Genomic DNA, 24,023 nt, shown 5'->3' with positions numbered 1-24,023 from the left:
TCTCTCCCCATCTCTTTCACTCGGCACATTGAGTTCTATTATAGAAAATTATATTATTATTATGTACTCCACTCGGTTTTTTCCTGTTTTGTTTGGGTCTTCTGTTGTTCTTATTTCAGGCATTTTTACTGTTATTACACGCAGGCTTTATTTCTCTTATGCAAATTTTTATGATTACTCCAGGTGATGATATTCGTTCATAAGGTTTCTTCTTACTTTGGCTCTCACACCAAAATATGCGAAATTCTTTTTAAATTGCTCCGAAGAACACGAAAACAAGATTGCGTTCTGCACTTTGGATGGTGTTTTTATAAACATGTATTTTTTCGTAATTCTCCTGCATTGTGTTTCGTTGTCGTGCAGGCGATATAATGAATTTAGGGCTCTTTTACGATCCGACAATTTAAGGTTAACGAAATTGAATTTGGGTGAGTTTACGAAAATTACTTTTCAAGTCATTAACGTTTATCAAAACCTTGAACCTCCAAACACACTTGATATATAAATTCCAAATATAATCTTTGATTGACAGGTTGTAATTGATCCCCGAAAGCCCCGTTATCTGTGTTGACACTTTCAAGAAACTAATTTCTTGTTTCCCTCTTCAAACTACAGTCACTCCAGTACTATATTTATTTTCCCACCACATCTGGTCGAGCTTATCGGATCTGGCTCTTCAATTAGCGCCCCAAAATGGCCCATCCAAATGAACCATAAAAACCAAATTAATTCAATTGAATCCAAATAGACAGTGAGACCTCTGGCAACTCACGATGACTTCGGGTTCTTATCAGCTGATCCCGCCGTCTATTCAATGACCTCTCCCCAGACATCTGAGAATTATCAACTGTCGCTTGGAATCTCAAAGTTTGTTGCCGCCATAAAACTAGAAATGCTTGACTTTACTTGGCGTTGGCGTTCAAGTTGTTTCTGTTTTTGTTTTGGTTTTCGTTTGCTGCCTTTTTTTGGGTCAATAAAAAATGCTGACCTTTTTTGTTTGTTGCCGTTTCAGGGCTCAAAAAGCCGGCCAGAGCGGCGCTAACAGGTTTTTCCCGTACATGTGAAGCAATTAATTTTAATATGAGTCGCTCTTAGAATAGAACCTTGGGGAATGTGTTTTTGTCTAGAGAAAAGAAAGTGTTGATTCGGGAAGAAAAGTTATAGTACTATTGTAGATTGAAGTAGATTGAATAAAGAATAGTTCCATTTGGAATTTGGCAGACATAAAGTGACATTTTATTCACCATAAAATCACATGAGAATAAATGGTTTTTATTTCCATTCACTGCATTAGCCAACTATTGAATTTATGTCTTTGCCAGAGTCTGGCCTCTCACCCCTCGGTCACTCGGAATAAGTGGGTTTTTTGAACCTACTCTAATCAATACATCAAAATTTACAACAAGCTCTCCGGGACCTGGACCTCATGACTAACAAAACCGCCCAGCTGGTCTCTTTTTCGGGGTCTCCAGTGTCCGAGCGGTAGAGGTGGAGCGATCTATCTGCAGACCGCCAATTGACACAACAAAACGACGAAATATTTCGACACAAGCCGCAGAAAGAGAGGGCCCCCAAAAAAACCAAACCCAATTCATGCAGAAAATATCAACTGAAAGGTTCCCACAGTGTCCACATGGACAGACACTTATGACATTTTGCTTTTTAGCAATAAATAATTTATGCATTTTACACACGTATAAAAAAATGTGGAAAAATATATATAAGTATATTCGGAACCGATAAAAATTGTTCAAAAATATCCATGCAGCGCCAAAGAAATTAACAGCAATTGACGGTTGCAATTTGATTTATTGGCTTTGTCTGGCAGCAGGCGAAAACAGAGAGAGACAGCTAGCCAGTTATCGAAATGAGAAAGAGATGGAGACAGAATTTAGTGATTTATTGGCACGATCGGTAAAACGTGTCGAAAGGAGGGGCCGTATAGCAAGTGATTCGGGCCCTCTCTTCTCCCCCAGCACACGTGGTCAATACGGAGCGGGAGTCTTGACCCATTCCCATTTCGAATTTTTAAGAAATTATAATGGAAAAAATAAACACATTTAACTGTAAATCTCATTGAGAACTCGCGCAGCACTCTTTCCCCAATTTCTTTACCTATTTCCGTCCCGTTTTCGGTTTGTCTACGACAGTTAGACTTCTTCACCGTGGCAAAGCGTTAAGCAATAAAAGCGTTTGAAGAAAGCTGAGAAGTGAAGAGGAAGACTCTCTTCCATGTGCTTCTTTACGTTGCGTGTTCAGAATGATCAGCAGAAAGGCGCCGGTCTTGAAGCGACTCTTGACTCTCCGTACCAGAAAATAAATGTTCCCAACATAATCAAGTCAAGTTCCAAGCTAAGTCCCAAGACTTCGAAAATAAGTTTATTATGTTTTTAGTTATCATAAAATACCTTAAATTCTTCTTAAAGTTTATAAAGATCAAAAAAATGTGTGTTAGCCAATGCTTCATTATTTGTAATCCCAAAATACTTTTAAAATACAAGCTTCTGTTTATGTATTTCATAATTTTCTTTTAAAGGGAATTCTCAGCCATTTCTTATTCAAATTCCAATGTTAATTTCACACCACTCTTACCAAAAAAAGGTGTCTTATTGTTCCACGCAAAAAGTACACGAAAGGTCTTTGTCATAGCGCCGGAGTTCCCTTTCTTGCTCAGCAAATCGAAACGAGTTAACAAGTGTAACATTGGCAATTTGTTAGGTAATTTGCCAGAACAGCCCGGCGAACCTTGCCCCCCATCTCCATCCACCCACTGAAAAGCCCATCAGGGGGGCAGTGACCAGGGCAAAAACAATGGGATATCTGGAGGAAACCCTAATGACTGCCAAAGCATAAGTAAAGTTATGTAATGTTTGGAAAATTGTCATAGCCTTTTGTCTCTGTGTGTTTTTCAAAGCTAATTTCATTTTCCGTCAGCCTTGTCGACTAGTAGTAGTGGTGGAAAACTAGGTCCCCCTTTGTAGATTGTACGATTTTGTTTATTTTCCACTTCATTAATTCGCGCGATGACTTTTGCCTTGCCCAACAATCGCGCGGCTGCTTCAAAATGCCCATGCCTAATGTTATGTAATTTCCTCGAAATTGTAACTACTTTATTTTGTATTCGAATGTTTTCTTTACGTCTCTTTATTTTTCTTTATATCTGCATTTGTTTATCATTCGACTTTTGCCTCTTTGCCATGCGTTTTGCCTTGGATTCAGCTCGAGTCGGGTTTTATTTGGTGGGCTTGCGTTTGTGTGTCTCCGTCGATGTTGTTTGGCTTTGCCATTACTTGGGCTTCATTATTCAATCAAATGCATTGTGTTTGCAACCGCCTTGCCCCGGTGCGTCTCCATACCCGATTCGAAACGACCAGGTCTTCGTAATGATTTTGGTTCCTACTTTTTCTGCTCTTTCACTTTTGTGACTTGTCATTATGCAGACACTGCCAACGCGATTGAGATGTTCTTGAAGGGAAATGGAAAACATAATCCAGAATAATCGTAAATAATCCAATAGAAATGGGAACTATTATATGGTTCCCATGGTATTCGGGATGTATGCAAATGGTCGTTAGTTATGCTTTGGGTTTCAAATGACGCAATCAATTAATTACGATTTTTTGTTATCCCAAACCATTTAAAGTACGATATTATATTCTGTTATCATTAAATTTGTATAACCATAAATTGTACCTATCGCTTTTAATTGGAAAATAGGTTCAAACCTCCTAAAGGAAAGTCATAGTAGAAAACCATCTGTTCTTAACCCTACTCCCAAGCTCAAGATAAACAATAAACCAATCAATGCATTTTCTTCGCACCAATTTCATTCATTCGTCTCAGTTTCGACTTTCCCATCAAAACTATTTCTTTAGAACACCACATCGATGCCCTATTAGATCTCATTATACCACTTCGTTCAGCCTCTTTTCCGCTATCAATGATCTTTCTACTCTCTTTTTCAATTATCATTGAATCAATCAATCAATCATTTCATTTCGATTTCAATTTCAACTCCAGTTTTATCAAACAAAAGCTGTGCTCCCATTTCACGATCTCTTAGCACGATCGAAAGTGTGTCATGGCGGGTGTAATGAGGAGCCCCCAACTGTCCAATTATTGTTTAGATACAGCTTTGAAGCGGGAGAGATATAGATATAGCCATGACCCATTTGTGGAGGAACACCCACTGATCAGTGATCTCTTTTAAATGCGGCTTTGAAGCTTTTGAAGTTGTTATTTCTGGGAACTCGAGCTTTTACTTTTGGTTTCAATGCGGCTGTAAGTTGGCCAGGAAAATAGGAAAATAATAAGGCAAACCGTTACCATTTTCCATTTCCCGATTTACCATGTTTGGGCTCACTAATGCATTACTAATTAGATTTTTGGGGCCGAGCCGAGCCTTTCGCCAAAATGTTTCGCCGCTGCTGCACTTTCACATGAGTGCAGTTTACAATATACTATGTACAATATACAATGTGCAATTGAATTATTGACTTTATTGTCTCAAGTGGCAATAATAAATAATCGTAGGATGTAAAACAACATTCACCATTGTTGGCAGATACACTTTTGGCCATATTCGGAGCGGCGGAACCACCGTTAGACATGCAAATCGTGTAGGACTTTCCTCAGTCGGTCCAACCTTCGAATGCGTATCTGGCATTTCATGTTCATACTCACGGCATTATCATTAGCCGTAATAAAAGCTGAATAGTCTGAATAAACTGGGTACTGAGCACTGAATACCTCAAGGCGCAGTCGCAGCCCGTGCAATCGGAATGAAAACCTCAAACCGCACTGGGTAAACATTTTTAGAACGATTCTATTAAATTATATGTCTGTATCTGCCCATTATCCGCCGTTTGTAATCAAAATCAGGGTTTTTCTCTCTCTGCTCGCTTCCCCGGTCTTAAACATCTGCCATGTGTTTGTAATTGCTGATCCACCGGAGAAATGATTTATAAACGGACCCCGAGATTGGGGTTCCGACGGAGAGGTAGAAGCACTAAATTGTGTTGCATTGCAAAAAAGGGGCGCTTATTATTATGGCAAGTCAGAAAACAACAGCAAAAAAGGTTGAAACGCTGTACCGACGAAGGTTAAATACCCTAATTAGGTCAGTTTTTACAAAACAGTTTACAGGTTCATTGAGATGTCAGAGATGAAAGCTTTGAGCTACATCGAAATCGAGTTTATTAAGTAATTGGGTAATTAGTCTTTGTTGAAATATTTCTTGACCCTTCAACTAAAGCTTTGTTTTATTACTCTATAAAATCCAAACTCCCTGTTTTATATCCATTCCCAACTGATTATACAGATTTGCATACCTAATCAATTTTTCTTTATACCTCCGCACATTTCACATTCGATATCATATTTTCCTTTCTGATCTCTGCGCTCAAGTCCAGTCAAGTTGATTACAATACGTTTGGGTTTATAATTCGATACAATTTTCGAATGCTTCAATACACCTGAGACACTGACAAACTGACTAGCTGACTGAATGACTGACTGACTGAGCGACTGACAAACGGACAAAGTCGATCACACAATGAAAAACACCACGAAAACCGGCTGACGAGTCAAGTTCGGATGAGTGACTGGCGCAAGATCATTATCAATGGGATCTGCTTAAAAAAAATCGAAATTATAGCATTGAACAAATAAGAAAATGAAAATGAGAAATAAACGAAAAACAGGTGAAGTGATGATGATCGGGCCGCGGCTCTTTGTTATTATTTTTCATTGTAAGCCTGCGTATTTTTTACCCCAACTAAACTGTAACAACTTTTTATATATATATAAAAATATAAAATATAATATATATATTATAGAAACCCGAAAGCTCTGTAATGTATTTTCGTATTATTATTTTTCTTTCTATTTTTAACTGAAAAATTACTTAATTTTTTCACTTCCAGCGAAGACAGTTTGATTCGATATTGAAACAACTTTCACTTCATTGCCGCAGCACGTTCCCACTTCAAATAATTGACAAAAAGAAAAGCCTTTCCCCACCGCCCCCTTAAATGCCACTCCTCTAATTTGAAATCGAAAAGCGAAAAAATCAAGCTCAAAGCGATTTAATTAATTACGAATGCATAGACTTAAACCTTTTTTTTTTTGGTCAGCCGTTTGTCGGCTCTTGTTGTCTTCTCCTGCAGGTGAATGCCTATAAAAATCAAATTTAAATTAATTGAAATTTTTATCTAGACGCCCAAAAGAGTTTTTCCGAAAAAACAAAAAAGAAAACCTGAAACCGAATGGAACCTCGCTTTGCCTGCCTTCTCTTAGTCGCTGCAGCTTTGGCTTGCCAGGTTAAAAAATATTTTAATTAGAAATTATGCAAATTACCTTTTATGGTGGCTGTTGGCGACGCTTACGTTAGTTGGCCTCGGGCTGGGTAAGATAGGATAGTTTCCAGCAGCTTAAGTTACTCCCCCTTGCAGGTGGCGAGGGGCGCTTAATGAGTTTGGCTGCCTATGCAAGGTTAACTTTGAAATTGGAATTTACTAAGGAGGATGGTAACAGGAATGATACAAAATAAGAGAAACAGTAAACGTTCCCAGAAAAGTAATATTTATAATCCGTTATCATTTAACATTTAAAGTTAAGATTGAGATAAAATAAAAGGCACTTACAGAAAAATAGTACCATTTTGATGAAAATGGTATTATGAATTTATTTTATTTAATTATTGTCAGTTAAGAAGATATAAAGCATTTATAAAAAATATTTCACATACAATATAATAAGCCAGCCTAATCAACACTCTGTTAGCTTATATGTATTTTTAACCATAAGACAGAATTGGATAAAAAAATACTAATTGCCCATACAAATACTAATAATAGTTGGTTTTAATAATGGGATGACATATAAGAACGATTTATTATATCTAGATATTAATTACTTTTATTTAACTGGTATCAAAAGTCCCCAAATATTGGAACTACCCTCGACCGTAGGGCCCCCCACTATTTAACTTGGCAGACAAGCTGTCTGAAAATTTTGTCATATTAGCCTGTTTAAAACGTTTCTGTATCTTTTCATTCCTTTTTTTGAGCATGCCGAGACCGCCTTTTGGAGTTCACATAATGATATAAGTTGCACTGACGTAGTCGTAGGTTGCCTGGGTTCGGTTCAGTTCGGTTGGGTTGAGTCGGGCAGAGTTGGGTTTTCAGTTGGGGGCTTCAGGGGGCGCCAGATAGCTTATGCAACAATGGGTAAAGCTCTCTTGACACACAAGTTTCTCACATTAAGAAACAATAACAATAACAACAACAGCAATTGCAAGAGTCTATGAGAAAAATCACACATTATCTGCTTGGAAAAATCAATAAATCAGGGGACTGCAGCACCAACAACAAAACAAAGGCCCTCAAGTCTGTCGCTATTGCTGTTGTATTTTTTATTCGTTTAATCTATCGCAAAAATCTGAAATATTTTGCCATGAAAAATCTCGACAAAATATCATTGAAATCCACATAAAAAGGTAAATAAATAAAACCCAAGTTACCCCTCAGTTGCAACTTGCAACTATTACAGCTACAGCTGCACAAGTGAAATGTCAAATATGCAATAAGAAGTGCCCCGGAAAAATCAGAAAAAAAGCGAACCTTTGCCTCTGGTGGTGCTTGTAAAATTTTATTGTTGCTTAGCAGTTTACATTGTTATTGGCATTTCTGCTACTTTTTGCAAATTGTATAATAACAACAATTACAAGCCGCAAAAACAAGCAGAAAACAATTTAAAAAGTTTTCGAGCAAGTCGAAAAAAACGAGCAGCAAAAACCACAACATCTCACCCACCTCAATGGGTCGCAGACTCTTTTCGAGGTTGTTGTTATTAGCCCCGGCGACTAAATGTTCATACCCAGATTCGACCTCACTTGACTTCTTTTTCACATTGAAATTAACAAGAGTCGGGCCAAGATACAAAACCAAAACACAAAATGCAGCAGACATGGAAACCGAACTCAATAAATAAGAAAGCCTCACATGCAGCAAATATTTACAAAATGTTTACCCTCGAGTCTGGAGTTTTTCTGGAGTTTCTGCAATTGCAATTTCGGTGTTTTTGTGCTGGGGAGAGAATTGTGTAATCGCGATGAGCTTTCAGCGATAACCGACTTAAACAAACTGGTTGTCTTTTTTCTCGCACGGAAAATGCTATAATCATTTGGTAGGGAATAAATTATAGGCTGACAAAAAAGAAGAAAGGGAAACTGCTATTTTAATGTGAGTTAAACAAACCCTTTCGGTTTCTAAAAAAGTTGGACCTCTCTTACTAATATTTGTAGGGTGTTTGTACGTAATCAAATAATTTAAATTATCAGGATATTAATTATTAATATCCCCGTCTGGTTCTACAAAAACTAATGTTTTTATAAAGTATATTGCTGTTTTACTTGTTGGTTTAACAGCTTGCTTTATTACATTTATAAATATATTTTTATTTGCTGGAAAAGTGACACTCTTATTATTTTAAATATTTATTTAAAGTATTTGCACCTTACTTAAATATTTAACTTAGATATTCAATTTGCAGCTCCCTTGCCAAGTTCTACAAAAAATAATGTTAATATAATTCTAAATCCACCCCAATTTATTGCCTCTTTAAAGAGATTTCCAGAGTTTTCTTTGGTATATTTAAATTAATATTATTCTATGCTTTAGCTTAAGAGTAGGGAGATCGCCTAGCGGCCAAATTGCTGGGGACCGCAAATTTCTGCAGCACGAATTCCAGATATAGAAGCAGACCATTTATTCAATTATCAAATATATCAATGGGTGGAGTTTCCCCGCCAGCGAATTGGAACTCTTGTCATTTAGTTTTGGTGAGAGGAGTTTTGGTCCGTCGAACATTTTATGGCAGTCCATAAAAAGCGAGAGGAAGAGGCTGGGGAAAAAAGAGCCGTTGTGGCATAAATCGCAGTTGGCAAATCATTTGCACATTTATCTCCCGCACCGAGAGCCACTTTACTTCACTCCATGCCACACCACTCCACTCCGCTATAGATAACGAGCCCACAATTTATGAATGACAATAATTATGCCACCAAATAAGAAAATCACAAGCGAAAATACCGAAAGGCAGCCAAAGAGGCCGTCACGTCGCATGCGAAAATCAATTAGGCGCAGTCCGACTCGGAAAGTATCTCGTGGATCGGGGATTGGGGTTTGGGGTTTGGGGATCGTGGCTATCTGGTCTTTTATCTGCTCCAGGAGAGCAGAGAGCTCTGCTCCTCGGCTGCCCCAAGACAACAGGTTGAAAACTTATCGCGATCGCTGTCGCTTACGGTAAATGTCCAAAGTTATTACTAAAAGCTGACAAATTACGACTCGAGTTGAGTCTGGGTTTCGGTTACGCGACTCTCGTACACTTTGTGTTGCATCTGGTTGCGGAAATGCAAACTCAAGCTCAAACTCTGATCGGATCTGCCCCAGAGGAGTCATCCCGGGCAGCCTATCCTAGGTCTTGCTGCTCTAACGCGCTTCAGAGAAGCGTTAAATTAAAAGTCGCTAATCATATCAATGTCCGAAGCGTAGCGGTTACCTGTCAATTGATGAGCCGAGTCTACAGTTCTTCTGGCTCTCAACTCTATGGGCAAAAAAAAGAAAACAAAACAGCTAAAAACTGGAACTGCCACCGGGCCAAGTGGCCACAAAAGCGACACGATCGGGAGGTGGAGTAACTGGCTTTCATAGCCGCTTAACTTAGCGCCAAGTTACGACATTGTCGGATTGTCTTTTGACTAGCCAAAAGGAATGCCTTAACCCAGAAGTGGGCTTGGAAAAATTATTTTTTATCAACTACTTTTAATTAAAAGGGATTTAAGAAGGCCGTATGCGCAAGATGCTCAAGAATTCGTGTTTTCAGGTGCAGGCACAGAAATAAGCTACTTAAGTCATAAGGCAATAGGTTCTTATTTAATTGGTTGTTGCTTAAAATCCTTAAGAATTCGCGGTTGCAGGTTTTGGTGCAGAAACTAACTACTGAAACCGTAAAAATTCCATTGTCGTTTAATTTTAGAAAATGAATTGTAGTCAAATATATAAAATTGCTTTAAAGATGATCTTACTAAAAATATTCCTAAATTATTTTACCATAGTTGTAAATAGTTATACTTTTTAAAGTAACCACACTGCAGCGATTAATCTTAAGGTTCCACTTCATTTGTCATGTTATGAGGGTTCGTCAAGTATGGCATTAAGTTTTAAGGATCTTTTCCGACATAAGGGTTAATTGGCCCGCTCTGGGGCCGCCGTCGAATCCAATAAAGACAGACGGACAGATGAATGTCGACAATGGGTCTACTTTGGCCAGGCCCAACCCAATGGCCAATAGCTTGGCCAGCTTTTGACTTCGGCAGCCGAGGAGGAGGTTACCTCGAGACACAACTTGATATCTTGCATCAAAAACTGTTTTTGGCTCCGCTTGGTATATATATTTTTTCCGCTGAACCGACTGTTTTCTGAGCGAGCGCACTCAACACAGCACTGAATTTGTTTATTTATTTGTTCTCGGTTTTTTGTGTCGTTTAATTTTCTGGCTTTTGCCTTGTTTCTGCCAAATTTGGCAAATTTGGCGAAAATAAAGCTGGCAGTTGGTAATTTTGAAAAGTTGCGCTTCTTTTTTATTTACATTTATATTTTTACTTGCATTTCTTTAACCTGTGTGCAGCCTGTCCTCTACATCTTTGTCTTCCCAGCTGACAGTTTAATATGCACTTTGCGCCCATTTCACAATGAGAAGGAGAATTATAAAAATAAACATTTTGCCTTGCCGCTGGCTGCTGCATATTCAACTGCCAAAATAATTAACATCAATGTGCATTTTTCCCCGTATTTCGGCTTTTGTTTTTTGTTTTGTGTGGCGAGCTGTTTATTTTTATTGGGCAGACATTTTGCTGGCGGGTAAATTTCTTGCGCACGATTCTGGTGCCAAAAGTTTTCAGCCCCATCATTCCGGGTGACACAGATTTCGGATTTCAGATCTTTGGTCGGTGAAATGCATTTATGCGTATATGCTAATTAACCCAAAATTAAAGAAGCAAAATGAGGCTGAAGAGGCGGATGACGAGTCATTTACTAAGTCCCTTGGACACCGAGCCATTAATCATATTTAAGTTCGCTGGATCCGTGGCGGAAACTTATTTCGAAACCGTTTGGAAACGGCTAATTTTCTGAATCGCTGGGCTTTTGCACAATAGCAATTTTCCGATTTCCACATTTTCATAAAAATATTTTTATATTTTACTAAATTATTTCGTACCCTGTAGAACTTTCTTTGCTTCCGTTTAACACGGGAGTATTTTAAAAATGTATATTATTTATATAAAATATGCTCAAATCTAAGTCAGCTTTAAAAAAAAACAAACATGTATAGTTAATATAATGGTCTCCTTTATTATTACTAAAATAGTAGGCATTTCTGGTCATATATTCAGCTTCAAAAATTCAGTTTTCAATATAATCTGTTGGCTTTCTTTTACTTTTTTCGAAATGAAAACTTTCTTTGAAGGGCATATTATCTTCTTTTTGGCCGCTCCTTGAAAAGTTTTCGTAATATTTTCTTGCAACATTGTTGTCTTACGAAATTTTGAGTGCGTCTAAGTAAAGTCTGGCACGCCCACTTGGAAGGCTGACTAGTTTTTCTTATTTGTGTATTTTCTCTGGGAAGAAGGAGGGGACCAGCTGTGTCTGTCAGTCCGGGTCCCCTTTCTACCCCCACTTTTGACAACTAACCAAAAACAAAAAGCCCAACAATAGGCCCCCGATTCCCGATTTGCGATCCCCAAACAACAAAGACAGTTCGTCTGCTTTGACTTCGGCCTGTGCCTCTAGACGAAAGTCGAATTGCAGAAAAAGTGCATTCATTGCAGACGCAGACGATGCGTCATCGGTTTTTATATAAACTTTTTATATACATGCTGCAATTGCAATTGCAAATGCAATTGCTGATTGGGCAGTTCACACCCCGATCCCTTCGGAGAAGTCCATAACTTAAATGGCCACCATGCATCAAGTTGGTCATAAATTATTTGCTCGTTGCTGCCTTTTTTGTGGCCGTTGGTCTGCTGCCGCTTGCGATTTTATAACGTTGACCCCGCGGATCAGGGGATCTTTGCTTTGCCCATATGTTGTCTCTTGGACAAACTTGAAATTTTTATTGTGCCTCGGTCGTGTGTTAAAGTTCAAATGTGCCTGTGCCCCATGCCACCATGCCACATGCGTCGTTGCAATCTGTGCTGTGTCCCTAAATACATATACGAGTATATATGCGCGAAGGTATCTCAATCTCTTTGGGGTTTCCAGACCCATACCATACCATACCACACCATACCATACCATGTGTATGCGGTATTTATAGGCTCTGCGGCGGGGACCTCTGTACTTTTACTTTTGTTTGCCTTTTGCCTTTGGCTCGGCGAATGTTATAAATTATATGGTTGGGGGATTAAATGCATTTTTATTGGTCTTTGACTCGACCTGCAATATTTAATCCGACTTATTGCGGCGAATTTATCGTAAGTCGGAGGATGAGATGCAGGAGAAAGGATTAAAACTGAATGCAGTTGAGTTATATAAGTGCGAATTATACGATCTTATACGATCTTCCGTAATAATACGTTTTAATACGGTATTTGAAATCTTAATATCTCAACAAGTCTTGTCTCTTTTTAAAAGTTAATTTACTACTTTATATGCAATACCTAGCTCAAGCACTGGTAAATGGTTTATATACCTATCAGTTTAATTAAATCAAGATCAAATCTGCATATCAAACTAGTTTATATTATACCATTTATCAAAACGTTCGTATTGGTCATACTTTATTTTGGTATAACAAGTTTCCTTATTACACCTGAATAAAACTAAAATAAAGTTCTTGCAATTAGTTAAACCCCATTTTTATTCTATTTTAATATTCAAATCAATAAATGTTATACAACAGCTCGTTTTGAGAGTAAACATGTTATTTAACCAATTAATTCATTTGGTACATACAATTACTATAGAATTCGCGCAGCTAAAAACCTTTCATTCTCGATGGGCGAACTCATTTATTTTTTATTCTCCACTGGAAAGGAGTTTCGATTGAGGGAAGTCACTAATCTCTTTATCGTGATCGTAAATCATTTCGCAGTGATTGGACGCATCCCAGATCAATTTGGCCCTTCGGCCGGGGAACCAAACACAAACCCAAACCAAATCGCAAACGTTCCGCTAAGAGGAGAAATACCAAAAATAGTTCACTTAGAACAAGACACGAATCCAAAGTCTTTGGCATTGCCCTGCCATGGGGATCTTCTCGGTCGTCGTCGTCGTCCAGTCATTTAAAGTCCTTGGTACAATATGGTGTGCGGAATTTCCATTTAAACCAAATTAGGCAAAGGAATAATTTTTTCGCTTAAGGCCAAGCTGAAATGCCACAACTACGCTGGGTTCTTCGACTGTTAGTTGGGATAGACTGTAGCCTGTAGACTGCAGACGGGATACGGCGATCCATCGATGGTCTGTGGAGAGCTGAGCCCAGCTTAGATATCATCATCATCGTAGTAGTCGTCTTCGTGGACCTCTCCACTCCATTGGCATCCAGATTGTCTGCGGATTTTGTGCAAAAGTCAATCGCTTGATTGACAAGTCGGTGCAGTCTAAGTCCATTGCCAGTCCCCCGTTCTTTTTGTTTTCTTTTTTGATAATGCAAGTCCAGAAAAGTGATCTTGTCTCCGTTTGATTCCTGCATCTTTACTTCCTGCTCCGAGGGCGAAGAATTCCTCGACTCTCCAGACATCCAGAAAGCCATTAGATTCAAGCTCGAGAAAGTTTTCCCCCTGCATTTTTTCTGGAATACTTTTCATTTATATAAACCTCATTTCGAATTTTTTTTTCTTTTTTTGGGATAGTGTGACTGACCCAGTTGGTCTTTTGGGATTCGACACAAAACACATTTGTCCACACGACAACGCCCCCGAATCTCAACCCATTTACGAGCTGTTTTTTTGTGGGACTCGGTAACAGTTCAAAGCATTGTTTCCATTGAACAAAGAGTTCTGGTGAAAACCGCAGTTAGCTGATGTCCGATGTGAGGCGGTGAGAGTGGGCTATATAGGGTGGAGGGGGTAGATCCCACAGTCCCACCGATGCATGTGTGCAGTGATCTATGCAATATCCCCAAGCTGTCCAACTTCGTACTTCAACTTCGGGGGAAATAAGGAAAGTATTTGTGTTTTGCAATTTGTAAACATCCTAAAGAAGGGTTCCGAAATTTGTTATTTAAAATTATCAATCCTTAAGTACAATTTAGTATTCTTCAAAGATAAGTAAACCCTATAATATGGAAAGAATTTCTGAGGAATCACTTGTATTGTTTTTTATAAAAAATCAGAGCATTGTTTAATATTTGCCAGTAACGAGATAAAGTTTTAAACCAAATTTATAAATATTTAACCATTTTTCCACACAGCTCATCTCTATTTCTAGTAAAACCCTTTCCCATTACTTTTGTTTTTTTATTATTATTTAGTTTCAATGGCTTTTGTTTTATTTTCCACTTGGCCACAATGCCCATTGTGCTATTATTGTTGTTGTTGGCCGCTCACCCCATTTAAGGCCCAAAACAATTTACAATAAATATATTTGTTATAGTTTCCAAATGCATTCAAAGCATTCCAACGAATTAAAACCAAAACAAACACAAAAAAGAGAAATATAAATAAATAAGAGTCGTCTGTGCTTAATTTTTCTTTTGATTAATTTCCGAGTGTGAAAATGGAAAGTGTGAAAGTTGCCAGAAGCCGGGGTAAATGCAGCACAGCATCAACAGAAGCCCGAGATGTCGACTAATTAGCTTTGATATATTACATTCGAGTCTGGCCAAGACAAATAGAACTTGAAATTCATCTAATTAGATGGTTTTCACCTGGAAAATCAGCGAATTATTAGTTGATTTAGATTTTCATGGTTTTTTGCACGATGCCGGCGAGTTGGAAACTCGAATTCACTGGCCAGTTGAAAACTCATAAATATTTACGAACCGCAAATCGCAATCGCGACAAGTGGCCAAGTGTAAACTTGTTTTAAGTAATTCCACCAGAGTTTAGTGGTCGATAGAAAGGGGGTAAAAGCTCGACTGTGCTAAAAGTGCAATTAGAATCGGGGAATCGGGGAGTGGGGCATATATGGCATAGGGCATTCCCGCACTTTGCCGACTTTCCGGGACTACGCAATCCCATAGCCAACTCAAAACCAGTCGGCTAGCTGCAAAAGCAAAAACAATTCTAACTCAGAAGTTGTTGTCCAAATGCCAAAGAATATTTTAGACTTGATGAACGTGCAGTGGATACTGCAGCAGCTCTACACCGGTTGCAACTGCAACATCTACTTGCAACTGCGGCAGCAACTGCAGTTGCAATTGCAACAACAGCAGCAACCACTTTTGACCTAAATTTCAAGTTAAATGCATTTTAAATTCATTGAATCGATCTACAGCAGCCACAACAACACTTGGCTCAGGCAGCCCCCAGTGTTTTTGTACATTTTAAAATTGAAAATGAGTCGAACAAAAAAAATAGCAGAATAGAGTAGGAATGAATAGGCGGCAGACTTAATTACACAAGTTCGACGGAAATCGATTACACTCATAGCAAAAAAAAATGGCAGGGAAATTTGGAAATTAATTTTTCTGATGAACCAAGCTAGTACATTATGCACAATATCGGGTGATTTAAAAAATAGCTTTTTTGAGCAGTGATTAAAAAAAATATATATTTTATGATATGCTTCAACACTAAGAAGATTAAGATATTTAAATTCCTCAAAAAATTAATTAAATAAAATAATTCAAATTTATTTTTATTATCTAGTATTATGAAAAATAATGGTTGTTGGAGTAGTGGATTTCAAATTGGGAACGCTTTTAATGTATCAAAATGAAATACTCTTCTCCAAGTTTATTTATATTAACAAAAACATTTATATGATTTATTTCAGTGAAATAAAGATACGTAAAACTTTGTGTAGGAATTTTGTAGTAACTTATACTTTTTAAAATTAAAAATTTTTTACTTTAAGAAATCTAAGGCGGTGCAAACTTTATCGTTGGATTTTCTAACAAGTATATACAATGGAAGAAAAATAGGAAAAAATAAATAAATTATACAACTTGCAATTGCCAAGTTGTGGCCGTGGATGTTTCTGTTGTTGGCTTACGCGCCACGTTGGTGTTGCCGTTGTTGCTGTTTGGGACAACAATGTTGGCTGGAAATGCCGTCACCAAACCAACGAGCCAAGAGACTTCGATATTGGTAAGACGCCGGTCTGTGAGGCGGACGAGCTCCGAAAGTACGTCAGCATCATCCAAGTTGGCTTGTTTGCCTTTGTTTGTGCGACTGCTGCTTTTGCTGCTGATTCTGCTGCTTTTCTGCTGCTGCTGCACACACAAATTGAGCAATTCCAGTCAACAACTCCTACTTCTAGTTGAAAAGTAGCCAAGTTGCTGCCGCTTCTCTCCCTCAGCCGCTGCAGAAAGAGAAAAACATTTAATAGAAAAACCAACCGGGCAGCCAAACGGCCAAACAGCCAGCAGACCATTAGGCAATATCAAATACGGTCATAAGTCTTGGTAGCAGGTTCTTTGCTTGGTTTGGTAATTTATACTTGAATTTTCTTCCTCCACCTCGACTTCTTGGCCAAGTGACGGCGATAAGTAGCACGCAGTGTTGGCCAGTCAGTCAGCCAGTCAGCCAGCCAGTCAGCAAGCCAGCAGCAATTCTCCTCGATTGGTAATGTTTTTAGCCACTGTGCGGGTTGTGGGACATATGGCACCCAGGAATGGGTTAATGTGCATATTTCCACTGAACCCACAGTCAAAACAAGGCAGCAAAGAATTTTTAAAAATAAAATAATATTGAATAAAGAAGTAAATTGAATAATATTATATTACAAGACTACATTACATTTTACCTTACATTTTATTAATTTCTTCACTTAAAAAAAACGTTCTTATTTATTCCAACTAACTTTTTAAAAGTTCTAATTGTTCTAATTTTAAGAACATTTTTGATAAGACCAATTTTCAAGAACCACTTAGTCTTGATTCAAGCACTTTTCAACTCAAAACATATATTTTTATGTTAAAGAACATTTTTAGCTAAAATGAGAACATCAAAATTATGTATGTGTATTTAGTTTGATTCGATTTTAAATTTATATGTAAATTTATATATATCATGTAATGAATAAATGTTAGTATTTAAATGATATTTCGCAATCTATTTTAGTTGTCTTTTACCATATTTGCCATGCATCCCATTTATTTTACTTCTAAATTTAAATTTTCCAATTTATTCAAGTCAATGGCTAGACGTTCCCAAATTCCCATCATAGCTCATTTCCAGCGTTCCCATCATATTTAAAGTTCATCCAGTATTTTCCTGCCATTCCGCCTGTGCTGTCAGTGGCTTGATGATGAATTTGCGTTGCTTTGACATTTGGCCAATTGGCATTGGGACACGGCAAACACACAGCGTTCCCGGCCGAAAAACCAGGCAACTCCGCAATGGCATTGGCATGGCCAGGAGCAGGGCCATAGCAACCGGTTCCCCCATTGCCAAATGATCATCATCATCATCATCAGCATCAGCATAAAAATAAATTTCAATATTGTACCATTTAACGGTTCCCGAAGATGCTGAGAGGAGTCTCCCAGTTTCTGAAGACGCTGGCTCAGCGAAATGTTCTTTTAACCAGAAGATGACTCTTCGGGTCTTCGGGTCTCCTGTCTTGCGGACTGGCTGGCACTCATCACACATTCTCCTCCAGAGAATCTTCGTTCTTCGCATTTCTTCGTATTTTTTTGGAGTCTTTTTGCACAGACAGTGGTAAATTCGCTGGGATATCAAATACAGAAATCAACTGTCATGTTGTATGTCAATGACGGAAGTCATGCGAATTTGTTGCCAGTCTTGGCTCCTTTTTGCGATTCTTCTTGTCGGCCTGTAGAATTGTTTTGGCGCGCGCAAACTTCATTCTAGCGGTACTTGACCAGCTCCCAACTCTTCGGCCTCGTCTTCGGCTCCATCTCCCTCTAATCTTTATGGCTCTGAAGATTCGAAAATTAGTATGTGGTCGTAAATAACAGCGAAAGTACAAGTCCAACTCGGCCCACGTCCCGAGATTTTATTTCTCCTCGGCCAGATGCATTTGACACCCAAAGCCGAAAACCCAAAGCGAAATAAGCCCGGCCTTTATGTAACTGGACGTCGACGTGGGGTTTATTGCATCGACTCAAACCGAAAACCAAAAGTCCATAAAAGTAACGAAAACTGCTGCAGTTTCGTTTCATTACACTTTGTCCCACTGACACACTAGCATTCCGAAAAAACAAAAACATAACTGCCCAGGCAACAATGAGGCACACTCCTAACCCATCTATGTTCGTACAGAAATGAATTGGGGCCTGAAGAGCCATAAAGGAAAATACGACTCTCGAAATGCGGCGAAAACGGTAGGAAATTCCAAGTTAGAATGGGGAATGCCCTAGCTGTAAATAATGGTGGGGAAACCAATGGTAAATGATCGTTAAAAAGGGATAAAACATACTTTACATTTTTAGTTAACTCCTAAAAAAGATGAATAGGTCTTAAATAAGTATTAATAAGGCATGCACATTGAATATTTAAAATGTAACTTAGTATATTAATAAGTATTTAAATTACATTTTATGTTACGTTTACCTAAAGATTAAAACAAATTTTTTATTTTGTTTGAGGAAATTTTAAGATAGAATAAAGAATGCTCTACCTAAATAAAAATATATTTACCAAAAGTGAATGGTCGTTAATTAGAGGTATAAAATACTTGTGTTAAGTAACTACATAATAAAGAAGTTGTTTAGTTTTTATCATTATATGACCATTATTTAAACTCAAAAAATGTATTGAAATTTTTAAAAAATATCACAAAAATCAACTTTAAGTTTATATCAATTGATTGTTTTGACATTTTTTTTTTGTTTTTCTGTATTCGGGTTTCATAAATAGTATCTTTAACCTCAGAGTAATGCACCAAGCAATCCAAACCTTTTAAATCTTTTCCAAGTGAGTGCCAAGTTATACAGCGTTAGCCATAAAAGTAATAACGCTTGCAATGGCATGGCCAAATTATGTTAAATAGCAAAGCGACAGACGACCTCTTCCAACTTCCTCCGCCGCTCAACGTGGCGTATGCGCAATGGCATTTAAACGTTTTTACGCTGGCACTTAAGTGACTTCTTCTGTTGAATTTGGCTCGCTGGCTGGCTTGTTTGTTTGTTTCTCCGGTTTCTCTGCCTTAAACAATAATGCGACAATAGGGTTGAGGAGTGAAAAGGGGCTAAACGAGGTAAAAAGGAAGTTGCAACGCCGACGCGGTTGTGTCCCACTTTTCCGATTCTCGCTAATTGAGCAACTGCTTTTCCACTGAATGAAATGTGAAACCGGCCAAAGACTATATGCGTCTATAGGCATTGCCTATCCATAAATAGACAAACGCTGAACCGTTTCTGGCCTCTGTTTTCATTCATAAAAATCATCAGAATGGGCGGGGGGCAATCGGGAAACTCTCTCTACCGCCTGCCGAACCAATTTTGTAATTACAACAACCGACCGGAGTCTCCGGATCGGCCCCAAAACCATATAAGTTGTACCGAACCCAACCTTTTTGGTGTCCAGTGTGTGTGTGTGCATTGTTTTGTTGAATTACGGCCTCGAATGGAGTCATTTGTGCCAGTTTTTCCCTCAATGCACCACTCAATGATTGTTGACTGTGGTTCCGCACAGAATATAGTAGTATTTATCATAACCGAACTAACTTTTCTACCGTTTTCTTTATCTCATTGCAGGTAAGCACACACAACTAGAGCACCCGAGCGATAAAGCCAGTCCCAGTGCTAATCTATGTCGGTCAAAAAAGTTAAAACATACGTAAGCTTGTAGATAATTAAAAACTCCAGATAAAATTCTTGTTTGGGAAGGGTTTAAAAAATGTTGTGACAGTCACTAAATACAATTTGGAGGTCATTTGGTGGGTGGCTCTCAAAATTTCAAGAGTTAGAAGGAATTTTCTTAATACATTTTTAATGGCAGGATTAAAGAACTTAGTAGATAGTAAAACGGTTAATTACTCGCTACTTTCCTAACTGTTTACAATCGTTAAAAAATTTTCCCGAACATGAATTCGACCTGCAGTAAAAAATTACAATTTTACTACCCATTTTGTACGAAATGCCAATAAAAATGTTTAGAAAATAGTGTTCCCTCTCCTGGGGACTCCTGCTGAAGCTTAGCCCAAAATATATTTCACTAATAGCTTATTTAGGCCGTTCGATTTTCTCAGAGAGCCGCTTTCCCTGTGAATGGTTCCCTCCCCATTCCAATATTTTATGGCCTTTTTTTATGGCTTACTATTCACAACCCATATAAGACGGGAAAATCGGAAAACCCGCAGCTTAAGTTTACGATCGCATAACTTAGCATTTGCTTATCTAATCGGCCCAAGTGCAATCAAAACTGGCCGAAAACTGAAAATGCAGCCAAATTGTAAAATACAACATCGATTTGGCGGAAAAGGAGGTTTTGGAAATAACCAGAAATTGAATTGCAGCTGCAGATAAGACTCCTTGTCATATTTCACTTTTCACCTTTTTTCTTGGCCAAAATCGAACGCAAATTGCTGGCAATGGACACACACTCGTATGGAAAATTCAGGCGAAATTCCATTTAAATTGCGGTCCAGCTTGGGTTTTCATCTAAGCCGCCCAGTTGTGTATTGCGTATCCCGGAACAATGTTGGATGTCAAACATTTCTAATTGGACGAATGGTGTGGTGGCTGGTCAAAAGGAAAACCAGAGATCAAACGGACTCGATCATGAATGACGGCGATCATGACGTGGCCCCATCAAGTTCACTTTCACTTAGTGTCAACAGCAGCAAAGCAGCCGCTGCCGATGACAATCATCGATCTTCATCGGCGGTAGTACCCTGGGCAGCCCCTTTTCCCTCAGTTTTCCACAGTTTTCCTCAGTTTTCCTCGGCTTTCCTCGGTTTTATCCCCCCACTTCCATTGGCCAAACAAAATTTATGTGCAAAGGCAAAACTTGACTGCGGTCTGTCGAAGGTTCGTTGCCATTTGACGGCGATCGACGATCAACGATCTCTGCACATATATACACACAACCGCAGAGCGCTTTTCCTCCTTCAGTACCGTACTTTTTTTGGATTTTTTTTATTTTTTTGTAAATTAAAAACGAAAGTAGCTGTGAGTCGGTCTGCGAAAATTTATGCAGTCGCGCAATTATTTCGCTTTTTTCTCCTCCTGCAAGTTTTCTCGCGTTGCAAGACGCCTTGTTATGGGCCTGTATTATGTATATATATTTTATAGGAGTATGTCCACAGTTTAGGGAAGCTGCATGTAAGGAAGCGAAGTATTGTTGTCAAGGTTATGGGAACAGCCAAGGGTTTAATGGATGGCAGGTGAACTTAATCTGATGCAATACATAAAATACATGAAGAGAGAATTGCACTTTAGCTAAAACAAAGTATGGGAAGTATTTCAATAATATTGGCTTATTACAATTAGATTCAAATTAAAATAATACAACTTTTGCAATGTAGTTGATTAATACTGTTTATATTAAAATGGTTTCATTTAACATGATTATTGTTACAGGAACTTTAAAGTTTATGTTTCCAATTTTTTTATTTGTTTCGAAACTCAATGATTTTTTTGATGCAGGGTAACACTGGATCGAACTCCTACCATTTTTCCTAGCCCTGTCAAGTTTTCCGCCTTTGTTTTGCTCCGTTTAAGCGCCCTGTGGCTCTCCTTGTTAAGTTACTCAATTGGCAACGAGTTGTTAACCTTTTTGGCTGCACCTTCTCCGATTTTCCCCCCACACAGTTCGATCTTCGATTGGCTCAGTTTGGTTTTTAGTTTTTTGGTCTGGCGAGAGTTTCGCATGAGGTCCCCCGAAGCGTTGACATTTAATGATGAATTTGACACACAAGGGCACGACATCGAATCATTTGCTGTTGGTCATCTGTCAGCCCCCCTCCCCTGAAATATGCCCTTCATCGCGTCCTTTCCTTGAAATCGGACAGATGATTAATTTTGGGATACCTAAAGACAATCAATCCAGGTGGTCCTTTGGTCCCCCTTTTATTTTGGGTCTTGGCTTTTTTCCATGTTTTCTTACAGATCATCGTTGTGCAACTCTCATAAATAACGATGATTGCTGTTGATTGGTAATGTAACCAGCGGCAAGTGATGGGGGAAATCTTGATTGTCCTGTGCATAACTAAATAAGCTGGCCACACTGCAATTGCATATAATTGCATGCATTTTGAAAAGTTGGGAAATCTGTTAGCGGTGCTTTGGTGTGAGATCAAATTGCTGTGGGTCTTTAAATTCGATTTGCTATTGGAGATTTCAAAATACACAGCCAGTAGGGGTTCTTTCAGTATTTCCAAACATTTATCAGACACTATTATTACTGAAATAGTCGAAATGATATTAATTTCAATAAACGGGTGGAAGAAAACTGGTAAACGAGATATTATTATAAAGTTTTTATAGATTTTCTGAAATATATTGATGTGAAAAAACTTCCGAATTTGAATCTAAACCTTTTACGAAGTTTATTATGTAAAATAAAAACATATTTCAGGATCAAGTCTTTCCAGTTTTCCTGCACATATGATGGCGAAAACTTTCCATTTCATTTTCGCATTCTTATACTTTCATTTTCATTTGCCACTGCCCATTTCCCCACTTCCCCCGCCGAAGCCTTGAGCGTTTTATGTATTTTTAAATGCATTTCTAAATGAATTGTAATACCGTCTGCCCCATCGCGAAGTCGGATTGCCAGACACGACCTGTGCGAGCCAGTATATATGTATGTGCGATGTCTATCGCCCAAAAGTCGGAATGGAGTTGAGTTTGAGTTTGAGTCCCCGGCAACTTGCAAACTCATGTGCGGCAATAAAAATAAAAATAAAAACTACATACTCGTATCGGTACAACAAAAAGAGAAAAAGAAACACAATCAAATGCAAACATATGCTGCTGCGGCACACAAGAAGCCAAAAACGTTGAAGGTGATTTTTACTTTTACTTACTGAAATTCATGTGCACGATTTTCCACCATCGGACGTCGATTTCAAATGCCGAGCTTTCAAATGAAGAGGCAACCACCGAGCAACAGCATCCACATCCACATCCACATCCATCCACGCAGAAGTCTCTCCAAATCCAGATGCGAAAGATGATGAAGCTACCAATAAAAAGGCCTCCTCCTCATCGCCCTTCTTTACCTCTTCACCTTAATTCCATTGAAAGTGAAATGTTGCCTCTAAACTATTGTTTTGTAATTTTTTGCTCTTCGTGGCCGCCCGTGCGTTGTTTTCCCCTTTTTTGGAAATCAATTTCTGACAGTTTTTCTATTGTAATTTCTTAGACAACAGCTCATCGGAGAAAACATAACATCAAGGATTGCGTTTTCCGCCTTTGTGTGTGGTCACCACCGCCTGGATGACTAGATTTTTATATCATTTATTTAATTCACAGCTTTATGGCTTGTTTGGCTAGGCTTTTACGAGTTACCCGTGGAGTTTTAATTAGTTTGGTCTGGCCGAGGTTTCCTTTTTCTGGGCAACTGCAATCTGGGCTTTAATTGTTGCCTTATGGCTTTGTAATTTGATTTTGCGGTTGGACTTTTATTGAGGTAGCAGTAATGTGAAAATCGACGTAAATGGCAATCAGATTGACTGTACAATGGTCTGAAGGCTAAGAAATGATTTTTGGGATCTATAAAGGGGGTTAACTGAAAAACTAATATAATATACCTGTATTATATTTGTTTTTCCTATTTGTTAGTACTTTTTAAATTACCTATAGATGTGTTTGGATTAATACCATAAACCCGCACGCCCTTATATTTTTCTTAATGAACTTTCTTGGTTGGTGTAGGCCCTACC

The 24,023-nt window shown here is 38.4% G+C and overlaps 2 protein-coding genes across 4 annotated transcripts in view; one reads left to right on the top strand and one right to left on the bottom strand.

Annotated features, from left to right (window-relative positions):
* The window catches only part of osp (myosin phosphatase Rho interacting protein outspread), an 85,905-nt gene that overhangs the window by 15,928 nt on the left and 45,954 nt on the right, over positions 1-24,023 (top strand). The window lies entirely within an intron of this gene.
* The window catches only part of LOC108009999 (antifungal protein), a 97,273-nt gene that overhangs the window by 73,114 nt on the left and 136 nt on the right, over positions 1-24,023 (bottom strand). The gene's annotated exons all lie outside the window — the stretch shown is intronic.

Source organism: Drosophila suzukii, chromosome 2L, assembly GCF_043229965.1.
Source record: "Drosophila suzukii chromosome 2L, CBGP_Dsuzu_IsoJpt1.0, whole genome shotgun sequence".
In the NCBI taxonomy this organism is placed as follows: Eukaryota; Metazoa; Arthropoda; class Insecta; order Diptera; family Drosophilidae; genus Drosophila; species Drosophila suzukii.
The sequence above is the reverse complement of the archived record's forward strand: the minus strand, read 5'-3'. Positions and strand labels throughout refer to the sequence as shown.